The sequence below is a fragment of the Strongylocentrotus purpuratus genome, unplaced genomic scaffold (genome assembly GCF_000002235.5).
Source record: "Strongylocentrotus purpuratus isolate Spur 01 unplaced genomic scaffold, Spur_5.0 spur5_scaffold_13, whole genome shotgun sequence".
NCBI lineage: Eukaryota > Metazoa > Echinodermata > Echinoidea > Camarodonta > Strongylocentrotidae > Strongylocentrotus > Strongylocentrotus purpuratus.
Genome location: NW_022145598.1, coordinates 1,092,086 through 1,110,332, shown reverse-complemented (window position 1 = coordinate 1,110,332; position 18,247 = coordinate 1,092,086). Strand labels below are relative to the sequence as shown.

General features: G+C 36.8%; 1 long non-coding RNA gene across 1 annotated transcript; it reads left to right on the top strand.

Annotated features, from left to right (window-relative positions):
* The first annotated feature begins 8,201 nt into the window (after positions 1-8,201).
* On the top strand, positions 8,202-18,199 carry LOC115922930. The gene is made up of 2 exons (XR_004063682.1): positions 8,202-8,291; positions 18,116-18,199. It is a non-coding gene; the product is annotated as an uncharacterized LOC115922930 (long non-coding RNA).
* The last annotated feature ends 48 nt before the right edge of the window (positions 18,200-18,247 follow it).

The following is an 18,247-nucleotide window of genomic DNA, read 5'->3' as shown; positions in this document are numbered from 1 at the left end:
GGCTATCCATGATATTTGAATTGTGGTGACGCCACGCTTTTTGAACTTCTAAATGGATGACGTGACAAAAAAAAAGGGTTGACAAAAAAACAACAACAACACGCTGATCAAGTAGAATAAAGACTGATATCCCCCCTCCCATGGCTGGGCCAACGTTCCCCCACTGAACTGAATTAAATCTTTTATAAACATCACTTACAGAAACCTTTTCCCACGATTTACTATTTTTATTTTTAAAAATCCTTTTAAACCTTGTTATTTCTTTATTTCTAGGATTTATTTAGTTTATCTACCGTATTATTTCACACACATCCTCTGTTTAGGAGCCTCTAGAGCAAGCCTTTTATTTACCCTTTAGTTAATTTACATTCTTCCCCCTCCCCTCTCTATATCTGTCTGGCTGTTTTCTCTTTCCCTCTCGGTCTCTCTGTCTCTCTCTCTGTCTGTCTATCTCTCTCTCTCTATATCTTTATATATCTTTCACTCTCTCTCTTGCACCTTTTTTTGTTCTCTCTCTCTTCTTTTCTCTTTCTCTCTTTCTATTTCATATAGTATGCTTACCTTTTAATGGTTGTTATCCGATGATGAAGAGCAATGCGAAACCGTCTCGATGTCTTGGTATCTGGTATCTTGGATCTTGCGGTTCTCCCAAAATATCCCGCGAGGGAATTTATACGAGACTAGTGGTTGAAGGCCAGTGTTAGTTTTTGAAGTGAAGAGTCGTTCAGTTTGCCAGTTGCAATCAAAAAAATTGCCAAAGATGGTTTCAAAGCACAGTTTATGTTACAATTGGAGAATCAGGTGCGTTTTACAATTGTTCAAATTTCCGCTTTATGACTACAAGGTGAAATAGTTTGGTGTGGAGGCATACAAGAGACTTCGCAAGATGAAAAATGTCTCAATCGAATGTCTTACACATGAACATTAGTCAACCTCGGCCTTGATTTTTCTTTGGATTTAGTGCGGTGTACAATGCAGACGTTCTTGCAACTTGGCGATCTCGATCATATTTGGGCAAGTATAAAAATTCATTGTTCTTTTGGGTGGAAATCATACGATTTCTCCTCATTTGATTGGATTAAAAGATTTTTCAATTTTCTATATGACGTGTGCAAAATATTTATTGTTGATGACTGTGCTCTCTGTGATATCTACACTGTACATCCTACTGTTATACGTTAAAAAACGTATTGTATGCAAATGAGAACTGCTAAAGTTCAACCAATGAACCAATGGGAAGCATCGCCGCCTTACTCGAACCAACTTAGCGACTACTTTTGCACACGTAATGAGAGAGAGAGAGAGAGAGGGAGAGAGAGAGGTGGGGGTGGTGGCATCCCACATGAAGCCGAATACACTAAACATTGAAGCTCCTGAAAGACAATAATATCCACAAACTTATTTCGACACCTCCCTCAAAATATCGACGCTGATGCCGGTCAGACGTCTCGCCGACAAATCTCGTCGACATTATATCCATATTTGAAGCTCCGGTGCTTTAGGTTTTTTGTCGAACATACTTATTTTAGAGAGGTTGAACAATTTTCCATTATGCATTCAAAATGTAATTCATCGTGATGTGTGTACGCGGGATTTTCGTGACACAAAATGTTGAGCAAAGACAAGAGGGAGAAGGGGGGGGGGTGCTGTCAGATCCAAGCACTGTATTTTGCTATGTCTTGCGATAGGATCTAGTTCTGTTGGTATAGGGGTTTATTATGAATTTAACACACAAAGAAAAACACAAATTTCATTCGTTGTCTGTATAGTTACACAGTAAAAACGCTGTTTAAAAAAGTGATGTTCACTTACAGTTGTACACTATCTTAAACAACAGTAGAACAAATTGTAAACAATGTTGCTCGAAACGAAAGTAATTTTGTTAAACATTTGCTGTTTAAAATTTAATGACTGCTATATTTACTATACGAGAGCTTTTAGACAGTGTTGTTTACATATGACGTCATGTGTCTCGTGCCAGTAAAGTGCGCGTTGGCTAAAAGCTTTATTTCACATTGTTATGTTTAGAAACAGGTTCCTTGAAACTAACATGCAATTGAAATTAACATGCCACTTAGAAATGCAGTGCAGCTGTTTAGGCACAGCTCATTGTTATTCATATTAGATGCATACACACAATGCAAGTGTATGCAAGGGTCTTCTGTTGACTACACAGATTGATACATATGTAAAAGCACATGGAAATTGCGTCTGGATTAAACTACCAAAGCAACCACACGTGTTTCTGCAGGCTCCATTTTGTTTGTCTCTATACTTACATTTATTTAGCTTAATAGTTATTACTTTCCAACCCACAACACATCACACATCACGGCCGACCAAGCTACCGACGCGCTTCTAAGTGACTGGGGATTCAATGGCTTAATTGAAATCACTTTTCTATTAACCAATTTGAAGTTTTTAACTTATAGCGTAAGTTCACAGTTAAAATTTTCAGTATCTGTACGCAAATGTCAGAATATAGGTAGACTTGAAATCGTCGCGTCATGCAGTTCGGCACTGATCGCGCACTCGGTTATAACGTGTGCTAAATTCCTTGCCATAGAGATTGCATGCATTCCTATATTATATGCAGTTTATACGTGCGTGCATGCGCGCTCATGCAACATGGGCACTGTTTTGGCGCTAATTCATGAATTGCAGAATTACCCTACCATATTGTGAGTCTTCATATACCTATATAGAGACCCAGAAGTAGTGGTGCACTTATTCAGAGTATCAAACACAAATTATACCCCATTATACAACCCTTTTGTTGTAAACAACCCCCACTGAACAACAGCTCCTTTTTAAACAACTTTCTTTAAACAACCCAGTTGGTGTAAACAACCCCCACTGGACAACAGCTCCTTTTTAAACAACTTTCTTTAAACAACACAGTTGGTGTAAACAACCCCCACTGAACAACAGCTCCTTTTTAAAGAACTTTCTTTAAACAACCCAGTCGGTGTAAACAACCCCCACTGAACAACAGCTCCTTTTTAAACAACTTTCTTTAAACAACCCAGTTGGTGTAAACAACCCCCACTGAACAACAGCTCCGTTTTAAACAACCGTCTTTAAACAACACCGGTTGTTTAAATTGTGATTTTAAACAAGTTGTTCAAAATGTTGATCAACTAAGTGTTTAAACTTTAAACAACTCGAGTTGCTTAACATTTTAAACAACTCTTAGATCAGGTCACCCGTTAATCAAGAGTTGTTTAAACTTTTAAACAACTTGTTCACAAAAATTTTAACTGTGTACATCTTACAACCACACTTTATTAATGAACTTAACAAAATAAACATCAACCTGCGTTTTCCAAGACGTGTATTCGACAGGTATATCCTGGTGATGAACAATGAAAATAGTATCACGTGTCTTTTACCCTCATGCAAAATATTCCCACAATCTTCCAGTGTTTCTAAGCAAAAGTATCATTACCCCCTTTTGGTGCAGTACTGCAAGTAATACAACGTGAGATCACTATTAACATGCCCCTTAATCATTTACGGAAAAAAGGTACAAGTCTAAATGCTTCCGCATTAGTGATATCTTCCAATTAAATGTTCCAGATATAACCGATACTTAATAACCGCCGTTGAAAATCTCTGCAGTTTGTCTCTAAGTGCTGACGTCTCGTCTAAGCACTCGTACGTAACTCGCGACCGAATGTCCATAAGTATCTGATGTGACGTTCGTCTGTAGCGATGATGTACTGGACAACGTAGCAACTGTAGCACGAAGTTCGAGCCGTCTTACTGCTTTAGCGAGTAGCCGTACTTCGAAGTCGAGCTCCACCGATTGAATCATTGTAGATAGCCCACGAGTACCCTGAAGTAAAAAAACGTCTAGTAGACGTATTAACCCAGCACGTCTGTGTCTGCTGTAAAACAATACATGCAACCCAATGGTCATAGCATACCATGTATATCCAAACTATAAAATAGGATCATAAATTATACGAACATGGCTGCTTTCATGTATTAGAAACAATGTCCTTATTAACATCGTCCTACAATGATATCCACTGTATTTCATACACATATGTAATACTTTTCAAGGCTATTAAAGCACTATACAAATTACCTCCCCTTTTAGCAGGGAAAATATTATAAACCTCTTCAATCCCAAGTACTAACTGCTGCTAAACAAATGCACAATAATTTGGTAAAGTACATACTATCTTCCTTCCCATTTTTACAAAAGAAAAACCCAGAATAACTGCTTCTCTAGCCTACATAAAAATGCTCCAATAAATCATTTCAATGCTTGGCTGACACAATACTAAAATGCTATGCTTTCTCATAAACACTTAACCCCTGGTACTTTTGTAGCCTTTCCCTACCTATGCCACGCCCTATATTTGACAACTATCCTACACGCAAAAACATGGATACAGATATGAAAAAGAATACAACAATGTCACTTTAACAGGTGTCGAAGACAATTTGGGAGCTGTAGAGGAGTCTTCTCCTGGCCTGCTTGCCCTGATTTCACCAAGATAGCACCAAAATGAGATAATTGCTGCGCATCCTAGCTAACTCCTCTCACATGCATTCAGCAAACATGTCCTGCTTTGACCAGTGCTAAATTTGTTCTCCCCTGCCAATAACACATGCACCCTATACTTCACATAGCACAAGTGTAGCTCTTTTCTCTAAGGTATCCCTGAAAAGCACATCACACCCAAAACTCTCCAATTGAAAAGCACACATCACACACATAGCTCTCCTATTGACAACATGCACTCTAGCTTGAGAGCCTATTGTTCCCTGTCTTGTTAGGCATAACTAGTCCCTGGGCCAAATACTAGAAATAACTATCCCCTGGGCTAAATACCAGTCACTTTGTGATAGGTGCATCCCGCATGAAGCCGAATAATTCCCTCTATAAATTACATAGCTATGTTGTATCATTTTAACAGTAATGATTATATATTCATATTTATTTAACATATCGCTTAATTCTGCCATAGTTCATTACGCCTGTGATAATACAAAATTAATGAATAATGATAATTTAAATGTTACGTGTGTGTGTGTGTTTGTTCATTTGTTTAAAGATAGGCGATGGGGGGGGGGGGGGGGGGGGTGGGGGTAATGATGGTATAAGGGTGAGTTTGATGAGTCAGGTGAATAAATAATTCCCAAAATAATTAATGTTGAGCAAGATGAGGACAGGGATACTCCCTACCATTGTATCCGCCTTATCGGGTACCCATTTAAAATTAAAGTTGAGTTCTGGTCATGCGATTGCATTGTGAATGCAACAGTGTGGAATCGATCAGAAAAAGGTTGATCATGTAGCATATAAGTACTGGTGTGTACTGCAAGGTTCTGGTATCATCAAAATGATAAGAAATTTTGCCCAGTCTTGGTAAAGTTACGAGCACTGTACACAGAAATATGTATAAATGGGACTACGCGTACATTTGGCATAAAAATCCGTCCCAATTTGTATGCTGTTACAGGCGATATGATCCGCGTTCTCAATGACATATTGAGCTATTGTGGAATAATTGCACAATGCATATCTTACTGCTTTTACAAAATATCCAGCTTGTGATAGGTATTGTATCAATAGCATTGAGTCGTAATTATATGTGTAGAGAAGGGTGTTAAATGGGGCCAATTTGATGTAAATCTTATATTTTTGTTTAGATATTGGTACACGTTTTAAATGTCGTACCCTTCAAAATACTGACATAAATACTGTTTGATAATATACATATCAATAACAATCTTTTGTTATTTATTGTTATTGATTCTTTGCTTATTTACAATCATCAAAGTACAATTATAAGTATGTTTTTAGAACAGGCCAAGCTTTATGATGACGTTTAGCCACATACGTATCTATTCTTTCTGCAGCAACCAGGCAAGTAGCCAATTTGAAGTTCATGTACAGGAATAAGGATATTTTTATTGGAAAAAACAAATTCCTTGGTTTGCTAATGTAATAATATATATTTTGTTAGTCTTAAATTATGATAATGCTTATTGTTGCTATTCAAGTGGAAAGTATATAATTGTGAAATGGCCTACACATGTATTGATAAATGGTACTAGTCTTGAAAACAGAAATAATTAAATATTATATTAAGTCTCAATAATCTCTGATTGACTTAGCCCTCGGCAGGGCCTAGGGAGCATGAGGAATATTTGCGTGTGTCTAAAGATGTGGCAGTATATTTTGTCAGAGAGAGAAATTGACCATATACAACATCTCGTTTCAACATTCAACCATGTTACGTCGTAACCTGTTGATTATTAAAGACTACCTACTATAGTATACGCAGTAATGATTTTTTTTTTCCATGTTGCCGGAAGTTAGTCTAATTTTCTCAGACATCAAATTGGATCGTGGGGTGAACAGAATAAAATAATGTGAAATTGTAGGCGCATCTCACTATTATCACCCGTTTTATTTCGTATATTTTTTATTTGATTTTATTTCTGCATATTTTCCAAATAAAATATAACTGAATAACAAAGAACATAAAATACATGTAAGGTATAATAAAACATAAACAAACAATAATTTCTTAATGTCAAAATGTTTTTTGCACATAATATATGTACATATAATAACGAAACTTATTACTTCCATAACATATTATCATAAATTTAAAGTATCATCTGAACTATTCTGTTGGAAAAGTGCAGGAGACCGCAATCATAAGCAAAGCTTAACATTTCATTTATTTGGTCGCTTTATTTGTTCAGCATAAATTTTAGTTTCGACCATTCATCTAAAACACAGCCACATCATGTACATGGGTATCGACGGTTTCAACACTGCTAAAATAGACTAAGGAACAGTTCCAAAGTCTTAACATTACCATAAACTTTTTTTTTTAATAGGATAATTTGGGCCTATTATTATACCGGTCAATTTTTATGTTTTTCTAAGACTGTTGTTCTAAATTGCTATACTCTTAATCAGAATAGACGTTGGATTGGAATATAACATTATTAAAGTTTATGATGGAGAGAAATGACGATGAAATTATAGGAAATAATGTTTGCGTCAAGCTTGTGAAAAGACTATTGCAGTCTAAATATACACGCCAATAAAAACTATAAAACAACAACATTATGTGATCTTTCTGATGGACACCACGGAAGTTCCGTGATTGACACACGAGCAACGAGGGGGGGGGGGGGCGGGGGGTATTGAGCACTGCTTTTTTTTTTTTTTAAATCAACACCCCCACCCCCTTTTTTTGGTGCCCACCCCAGGGGAGGACGCCCGTCTTCATTTTGATTTGAAAACAGTTTTTTGGCCAGGGGGGAGGGACCCCCTCTCCCCCCCCCACCCTTAGATATGCCACTGGGGATAGCCGTAGGGTCGACGGTCAGTTGGAGTCGAGATGAGAGTCATGAGACACACTTGATCAGCTTAATGTCACAAATAGCGGTCTGCGTGTGCTTAGAACTAGACTAGTCTATTATAATACCCCATTCACAGTGGCCTCAAACACCGCGACAGCAGCGGGACTGTCCCGCTGCTGTCGCGGTGTTGTCTTCAGTGTGAAGGCTCGGACCCGTTATAAACTATCGCGGGATAACACCGCCTAGCGATAACGCCGACACAAACTATCGCTAGGGACGCCTAGCTACAGCAGCGGGACAGTCCCGCTGCTGTCGCGGTGTTTACTCAGTGTGAAGGCTCTCCGCTATAACACCGCGACAAACACGTGTGATTTGTTTACTTACCTATCACTGACCTCTTTTCTACAGCAATGGGGAACATAAAGTGAAATAGAAATAAAGTAACCAGTGGATTCAAATTGATTTTATTATTATGTAGGTATTATAATTATCCAAATAAAAATATTTCACACTTCAAAAAATTAAAATATTCTGACTGGAAGCAATAAAAATGCTAGTTTTTTTAAAAGTAATATGATCGAGGATACAAAAAGCAACTTGACATGTTTACCGCGCAATTTCAAGCAAGTATTTCCGGTCATATCGGGGTCACTCGCGGGTCATGAGCCATGCATACACGTGTTTGTTACGGAGGTAATAAAAATCACCCGCTGCAGCGTGAATGGGTACATGATATTTATCCCGCTGCTGCAGCGGGATAACTTTTCTACTGTGAATGCATTTGTAGCGGTGTTATGGCGGTGTCGCCGCTCCGCTACAACGCCGCTACAAATTTCAAAACCACTGTGAATGGGGTATTTAGTTCATCGTCGATCCGTCGTCCCATGCCCTCCTCAGAGACAGACCACGCCACAGAAGCCGCTAAAATGGTGTTTTCGAGATGTTTTAAGGTAAGGTTTGTTTTGGGTTTTCCTTAATTGTCAATAAGAGTAGTAGATTAAATATATATATATCTTATCATAGCTTCATTAGTTGAAACTGTGTGCTTCTAAGTAACGCAGTATCCAGACTAGAGCTAGGGAAAGCCCCAAATCACCACCATTGGTTGAATGAATTGAGCTCGGCTGCGCCCGCCAGGCCGCCTGCCAGGCCGCCTGCCGGCGGTGGCCTAAGAAGATGAGACTATAACTTCGTTAGTCAGTTAATTAATGCATTTTAGTACAAGTACTCGTCAATCGATGAGCGCGAACCCAGCCTGCATGTTCCTGATGTTGGACCGATGAAAGCCTTGCCTTTGCTTTGCCTTTGGTCTCTGAAAAGTCTGATATCAATGGTTATGGTTGTTCTGCTATAGGACCTAGACCTACTAATTACTACAGTGTAGGCCTAGGCCTAGACTCGGCTTAGCTACATGTAGCCTATACTATAGATCTAGATCTAAACATGATAAATAACTACGTCAGGCTCCTCCATATTCACTGACTGCCTCTATACAGAGCTGACTGAGTGTGGCTGTGGGGAGCTCAACAGGGAAGGGTAAGAAGTGCCCACTACCCCCCCCCCCCATGAGCAAACAAAATCCATATGATACAAGTACGCTGGTTTATTTTACACGTCTGGCGTGAGGTTTTTTCATAAACCAGGAGCTTGCGGGAGAGCAGGAGGAAGGGCATGTTGGCGAGAGTCTCCTGCTACGAGCTGGTGGGACGGCGGGAAAAGGAGTGTGGTGGCATATGACTCCCTCCAAATGCGGGAGGGTTGGCGGCCCTGGGTTATGCAATGCAGTTTGTGTGTGCATGAGCGCCGTACCCATCCTGCACAGTTCAGTAGCTTCACAAACTGGAGCTGGACAGATACAGTAAGCTGAAAATAAGTCCATAGATCTACACCTCTACAAATGAAAAAAATACAAATGGAAAGAATGCAAACTGCCATTGAAGAACGTGATACTACAAATACACACAAAATCTTGTCACTCCAAGCAAACGAGCAGGAGAATTACTCACGACGGAACTGAATTCAGTGTACATGTAATTGTAAGTGCTAACAATATGGCACAGATGCAATCATCCTCAAAGCAGTCATTGAGACCTTTGGCCTTGGCATCTCTCTCGCCAATAGACAGAAATAACTATCTGGTATGGGGAATTTTGAAATAAAACTGACATTTGTCAAACTTCCCCATACACCGACACATTTACGGTTATCCTTGGCATATGCACAATGGAGGGGGTTGGGGGGGGGGGGGGGGTCAATTAGAGATTTACTCCAGAATCTAGACAAAATGATATAGAAAAAAAATGATTGAAAACAAAATGAATCTAATTTTCTTATACCGGTACTATGAAAATAACATTAATTGTAGAACATCGAAATAGAAGGACTTACATGTACTTTCAGCTTATCTGATGCTTTTCTTGAAGCTTCTGTGCGAGTTAAGATGGGTGATCACACACAAACTGCATTGCATAGCCTCCCCTCACTAACCCGTACGTATAGAGACAAAATCTTGCCCAATTACAGCTAAATTCAACTTGTATACAAAGTGCATTGGTCTTTGAGTGGAAGAAAACTTACTGGAAAAAATCAATCCAAGAAGACCCTATCAAAAGAAAAATGCTGGTCTGCTATCCGCAACAAGATCCCATCCTAAACCACTGGGAGGACAAGTCAGGATGAGTTATTGAACTCATCCCCTTAATAAATTATAACAAAAATGTAAAAAAGCTAATCTCATGCAAAGAAGATCTTGATCATTTGCCTGCAATGGATAATTTAGATACATACCCCCAACTACATATTTGGCTGGTACATATCTTGTACAATGAACCATAGTGAACATTTCCCTTGCAGTTTAAAGCCCCTCTAAAGTGTTGGGAGCCCCAAATTTGCCAAAAATTTGATGACAAAATTTCACTTAAATTGTATCATAATGTGAAAGACAAGGATGTCATTTAAAACACATTTCTGCAAGGATTTTCAAAAAAGTTGTGTTTGAGGATAAATATTGATAAAAAAAAGAATACTTAATTTTGTTTTTCTGTTGCATGCAGAAAACGTACATTTTGTATTACTAATTTAGATGTTTTTAATTCCTAATTAGGACAAATTAACATACATGTATAACCTTATTTCACTCAAGGAACCTCCATAGAAATTAATGAGATTGGTGAATATATTGGTAGTATTTGAGGTTTCATTCTCTAGCTTTCTCTGAAACATGGATTCATGAAAGTACTTCATTATTGTTCAATAAACAAGGTTACACTATGCCATGTTTACGGTATTTCAGATTCTCTTGACATTACTGTTAGAGATGACATCATGACTCGGTCAATGTGATGGTTATTTTATCTGACTGCTAAGAATGCATAAATGTTTGTAAGTAAGCAACCAGACGGCCGACGGATTTAGGTCCTCTCCGAGGAACCTGGTAGTGAGGATTAATGCCTTACCAAACTAGCACATCGCCTTGGTTTAAAACCCGGGTCACCGGATTACGAGACCACTGCTCTATCGACTGAGCTATTGCGCCTCCTCAAGTCAGATGATATTGAATCTCTTTTTACTGAAATAATCAAATTGGCAAGCTGATAGTAGTTAAATATTCAGAAACCCAAATCAAACATGCAAACATTTACTTATACACTAGATGATTACCGGTATATAAGGATTAATGTTAACATTGACCATATTTATATTTGTACATGTACATGTACATGTATGCCAAATAGTGGTAATGATTTTGTTGGTATGAGCTACTCACATTTTCTATACCAGGGTAACTATTAAACAAGACTGCATCTCTGATTGAACAAATCTTTACTAATATGTAATGATGTACATGTATGTGCCAGTATAACTCCTGGTATTCTTTATTGTGATGCCACTGATCACTTCCAATTTTCCAATTAAGTAACCACATAATAACTCCTCCATCTGAGTCCTTCAATACCGTCAAATCAATGATGACACTTAATTGGCCCTAAAGGTTGATGTACTGTACAATGTACAAAAATCTCCTGAAAAGAAAAAGGAATGAACTGAAAATAGCTGTAAAATACAACAACACCACCATTCTTGGATGACATTTGAGTTACTGTACATGTAGTTTGGTTGATAGTTGATACGCAATGAATTCTATGAATGCTTCTGAAGATAATTTAAAAAAAGTAAGAATGTGTAGAAGATATTTGATAAATTATTATGCAGAACCAGACTAAATTATTATCCAGAATAGTGCTGCGACCGTGTATAGGCACGAACCACCACTACACAACAGATAAACGAAGAACAAATAATCACCTGTTTTTCAGCATTATAAGAGTCTGAAGTCAATATTTCACAAAAATGTCATCAGTCTAAAAATAAAGTTTAAGTTCCACTGCTACTTCCTTGAATAATCATTTCCATACACTGTACGATTTTGATTCAATGCCGTTGAGTCTCTTCTCTTGTCATCATGCAAACAATGCCAATCATTGTGATCTAACTTTCCAGTGAGCGCAATGGTTTTGTGTGCAGTATGGTTACTACACCTGTACAGTTACAACTTTTCCAATGCCATTGAGTCTTTTCTCTTGCCGTCATGGTAATAATAATAGGCAATTTTTTTCAAACTCATTGCGGAATTAGAATCTGCGGTTCGTGTGCAAAATCGAGAAGATACTATAGTAACAGTTGGATGACCACTGAGGCCCTGAAATCTAGAACGGGTTTTGGCCAAATCTACGGGCGTTCTCAATGACGCCCCAAGTGAATCAAGTGCTTCGATACAAACCATTTCATTCACCTGATAATAATAGTATTTAAATAGACAGAATCCAATCTGCATACATTAGTTGTTGCCACACTTAATACATGCAGTTTGCATTCTGACTATTGCGAATCCTAGACAGGTGAATGAAATAATTTGTATTGAGGAACTTCACAAAGACGTACAGTATGTATTAAATTTGATTACATTACGAAAATGGCCTGTTCCCTTCAACGCAATACAGTACAGACGGGACTACATGACTAGCACAACTTGTCTCAACCAAGCCACAAAACGGCTTTTTATCAAATTTCAACAATAATTTATCATCAAGTTTTAAAACAATTCATATCCATATTCATGTTGTTACTGTTCAGAAACAATAATCGGAAGAAACAAAATTCACCGAAGAGTCCTTTGTGCCAGGGGCGGATCTAGGGGGGTTAGGAGGTTTAAATCCCCCTTTGGCTGGCCAAGGTGCTTTCTACCTCCCCCCCCCAAAAAAAAAAAAAAAATATTGGTTGGCACTTTTTTCAAATTGAAAACAAATTTTAGTGCTCCCTACCCCCCACTAAGCAAAATATTGGTTGGTGCGATTTTTCAAATGTCAACCCTGCCCGCCCACGCCATAGAAAAGAAGCTAGATCCGCCCGTTAAAATTCGTCATCCTTCGTTATTAGACGACAAAATTCTCATAACCATCTTTGGTACAAGCTCGCTGATTGGCTGTTTATTCACTTGGGGCGTCATTGAGAACGCCCATAGATTTGGCCAAAACCCGTTCTTGATTTCAGTACCTCAGCGATCACCCTGCTGTTACTATAGTAGCTTCTTGATTTTGCACACGAACCGCAGATTCTCTGTCCGCAATTAGCTTGCGAAATACCCCTAATGTTTGTCGAACTGGCAACAACTAATGTATGCAGTTTGGATTCTGTCTATTGAAATACTATTATCCTTATCAGGTGAAAGAAATATTTTGTATCGAGGCACTTCACAAAGACGTTTGCATTAAATTTGGTTACATTACAAAAATTGCCTAATGGCATTGCAAATGCAATACCTCCGTAGAAATACGTACGCATTCACCGAAAAGCAAAACCACATATTGTATTGAGGGCAGTCTGTATGCGACGGCCGTAAACCTGAGTGCTCTGCGTCCGCGAAGGTCTGTATGTTGCTGAGCGAAAACTCGCTAATATGTCAATCATTGCGGTCTGACTATTCCATGAGCATGATGATTTTGTGTGCAGTACTGTTACTACTGTAACAACTTTACAGAGAAAATGGTTGTTGTGAATGCGCGCTGGATTGCTGGTCTTAAATGTACTGTACAACATACTATACATGTACAAATGTACCTAGCTGAAATACTGCTTTTGTTTTTGGTAAATGTCATAACTGTGTACACGCAAAGATAAACTGGCTGTGTGCACTGAATGGAAATTACACACTAAACTCACAGCACTAATTCCAGAAACAATTTAATGACAATAAAAGATATTGTATAAATACCGGTAATTGGAATATTATTGAAGACTTGCCTGGTAAAAAGGTTAAAGCCTTTAAACCATCACATGACACTTGGTGTTCAAGTTATTCAACACCAAAAGAGTACCGTATTTGAAGTTACAATTTTAATGCTTATTTTGTGACCCTTTTTTTATCTAATTAGTAAAGATATTAAAGGTAATGAGAGCCATTAGCAAGTATTGATAGTAATAGTTTTTTTATGGGAAATGTAACCCTAAAAGTAAGATGCTCTGAAGGAAACAGAAAAATTTTAGAAGCAGGCTGGTGAAAGTTTGAACAAACTCAGACAAGTAATAAGTAAGGTTTTAATGTTTGAAATTTGTAGTCTGTATATGAATTTCAAATTTTTGAATTGATGATTGGGCATGTATAGTGATGTAATGTTGGACCAATATCATTCAACACTTGCACATGTAATATGACTATGATAGAACCTCTTCATTTTTGGAGGACCTATTGAGCTCTCTGAATATTTTTTTAGTACAGCTCTGAGAGAAAAGGGACTGGTATACTGTAAACTTTGTTTTAAAAGTGTGAAACGAATGGAGATTTACAATTATGTCCAGTAGAATGACTTACAGGGTATTGTACATTGCTGGTTGTGAATGTTAAGTGATTACAACTTTCTAAAAATTTTGTTCTTCTTGTTTTAAATCAATTTCTTTGAACTTTCCCTTTTTTTTTTTTTTTCTTTTAAACTCTCACCAATTTTTTCTCTGATCTTTCTTTATCTACGGATTCAACTTGTTATAAAGGTTGGTATATTACATGATCCAACAACATTATTGATACTTTGCAGCAGAAGCATGCAGTTGTACACTGAATATAACAACTCTATATTTTGATGTTGTTGCTGATGTGTTGTTCATCAAACAGCCATGAAATTCATCATTATAAACTTCATTCATCATCCAAAAGTCAATATTTAAAAATTGTAATGATGTTTTTAAATATGGAGTGAGTCAAAGTCATTGGCTAGGTCAATTGGTTAACAACAATATGGAATGAATAGTGATTACCTGTATTATTTTCATAACTTCAATTACTGAACAACTCTTAGTAGAATTTTTTTTAACACAGTGAGCAAATATTTCACCCAACAGCTAAAAATGTTTTTGTGGTTAATGTTGAATAGAAGTGTAACATTTTATCAACCCTAGAGATATTATTGTATTAAAGAACTTTTCAAATGTTGAATAATGAATATCCATTTTACATGTAGAGTGTATAAAAATACCAACATTTAGCAATCATACAACAAACATTCTGTGATATGAGTTCAGGCTCAAAACATAACACAATTTGTTAATGCATGGCAACAAAAATGAAGACACCTTATTGTTTATATCTTGCAGTGTAGGAAATGATGTTATCTCTTATTGTGAAAGCTTTGTCAAAAAGCTGTATTACAGAATTTAAATACCTGTAGCTTTATTTTCAGTAGACAAGAATATCAAAAGACATCCAACTTCAGGACCTTGCCTATTCTGCAATTTTAATTTTAATTTTCTGTCAACATGATTGTATGAGTACTTTTAAAAGTTTGTTGTTTGTTAATTCATCATTTGCATAGCATTGCATAACATTCTTTAACCAATGAATTTCTGTTTACATTGGTGCCTAAATAATATGGATTTTGTAACTTTGATATGTGCAGTATACTGCTGAATGGGAAACACGATACATGTAAGTGACAATGTTGCAAAACAAATAGTGACTCTTAATATTAATGTTGATTCTAAAATACATACATGTACATTAATGAAATTCACAATGAACATGACGGACAAAGAAAGCGGACAAAATATACATTTCCTCATACTACCCTCAACAATTGCTATGGTAGACAAAGGAACATCCTTTCACTGCTATTATGTAAAAACCTGTAGAACGGGTGTCACATGCATTTTGTTCTACACATTTTTACATAATAGCAGTGAAGGGATGTTCCTTTGTCTACCATGTATAGCAATTGTTGAGGGTAGAATGAGGAACTGTATATTTTGTCCGCTTTCTTTGTCCTTAATTTCCATAGTGATTGTAGATTTCTGCACCTAAACAGATGTCTTGTTATCCAAAAGAACTGGTGAAACTCTCAAAATGATAACTCTCAATAATAGCACCACAATCAATTGGGTATCATTGCATAGAGAAATAGGTCTACACGTATTACAGAATAAAAAAGGATAGTATTATATTCTCATAAGTGATATTAACAAAAACCAACTTTCTAAACAGGGTGGATTGTTTCAGAAATGCATATTTCCTTCAAATATTTAATATCTGTGACATTTACATGCAATCTAAATTTGAAGCTCCATTTACTACCGGGTAGTTTGGTTGAAATTGGTTGCGAGTGTCTTTCTTCAAATCACTTTTTAAAGCAAAACAGGTTTTGATCTGAGGTATAATTAGAAAATTAAAACATTTGTATACTAATAAAAAGAAATAGATTAAATTCCTCTCCTGGCAGCTTCAACTCTGAAGTATGGATGAACTATGGCCTGTACCTGCAATAGAAGTGGTCAAAAGCCTACTATTTTGAGTAGTATAAAATTCTAATCTTTGGAAAATCCTGTTTCAATTTATTATACAATGTTCAGTGAGCTGTGAGGCTGCATTATAGATTTAAGTGGTATCAGTTACGATTGATGGGCCATTCCCTTTCTCCATCTCACTAAACATGTAAATAGTACCAGTATTCTTTTGGGCTATATTTAAAGAAATGTAAATCAAATCAGACTACCGGTAGTCATTCTCTTTCCATACAGTGATGAAGTGAGCAATGTGGTTCAAAATTCTGAATACTTTGTTTTGGTAATGTGATCTTCCAATGTCTTCCAATAATGGTTGTCTTGCTGACCCTGACTTCTAAGCAAATAGCCTACCTTTTTTTTAAATGGTACATTGTAGCTGCAATAGTTTTGAGAAAAAAATCTTGATATACACCCTGTACATGTAGGTGTCACATTAATTCATTTTCTATTTATGTAAATAATAGTAAGCATATCAACACCACCCTTATGTAAATAAAAATGTTAACAAAAATTCAGGGCAAAAACTTTTCCTCACAACAACACAGCCTCTCTAAATCAAATATGTTGGTATGTATTACATTTGATGTGATACATGTAGTTTGAATATCATGATGATACTGTACATGGTTATGAATAGCTACATGTATTATGGATCACATTCTTTGCCCCCAAGATATGTGAAATTCACCTATGTAGAAGATTTGGGATGAAGGGTTCTCAAATGGTATAGTTTGGCATAACCTGTCATTAATTGGAGCTTAACATGATTGTCATTTACATAATATTACTGGCCTTGAGGGAGAAACAAGGTAATACACCCTGTATTGCCTTCACTAATTCAGTAAGGGCAATACATGTACATATAAATGCATATCACTGTATCTCTCAAAAGATTATAATTATTACCTATTCATTTGTGAATCACGTACGGTCACTATACCCTACTACAGCGCCGCATGATAGTCTGCTCAAACTTTGCGGCGATTTTAGCTGTTTGAAAGGTCCAATATGGAACACAATCTTTGTACTCAAAGTGAATGGTGAAACCCGAAAGAGAGAAACTATCAGGAAATATTGCCCGCTCAAAACTGTTAGTTTGCGGACCGGGCAAATATGCATTTTAATGCATGGTACATGTACATGTAAAATTACCTGCTACTGTATACATGAAGGTAATAAAGCAAACACAGATCAAATTCACTACTGGTTCCTGTAAAATTTCACCTAGAGAGTACATGTTGTGGATAGACAAACTACCAGCCATACAAGAATGTAGGAAAACCAAATCGAGTAGGAAATTGTTAGTTAAAAATTCAAAAATATTGCTTTGTATAATGTCTTATAATGTGACACTGAGCAAATCCTTTAGAATAGTGCTAGTACTCCAGTACACTGCTGAATCATTTTACATAGCAGCTCATGAAACTTAAATCACATTTTAGTCTTTTCAAATCCTCTGTGAAGTCCTTTTGACATTAGCTTTAATGTGGCAATTTTTTGTAGTACTCTGTACATGTACATGTACATTCAATCCTATGGTCATACAGAGATTGAATCACATTCTTATGAAATTTGAATTGCCTCCTATACAGGGTGTACATGTACATGTACTGTACATCTTCAACAATATTCACATACACAAGATTTGTGTAATTATCACTGTTTTGTATACTTGAGATGCTTTTCGCAAATATTTATTGGAAGATTTGTATATCCTTTGCTTACATAACATGGATTTCTTTGGCTTTGTTAAATAAATTTCTAATTGGTTTAGCATGTACACATGTAGACGTATTGATCTATCACCTACACATACAGTACTGTACATGTATGTAGTGTACTGAAATATTATAAGAATACTTTCTTTTGATCCTGTAATGTAATCTGTATGATATGTTAGATATTTGATATAATTTTATAATTCTTAAAATGCTTATTCATTTTTCAGAGGGGCAGGTAGACACTTGATGACAATCAACGCAAAGGCACAAGGTCACTGTCAAGATAAAGGAGAAATGGCATGTGTACTCCACCGATTGTGAGAAGGGGCTCTTGATTATCCTTTGAAAAAAGTGGTAGA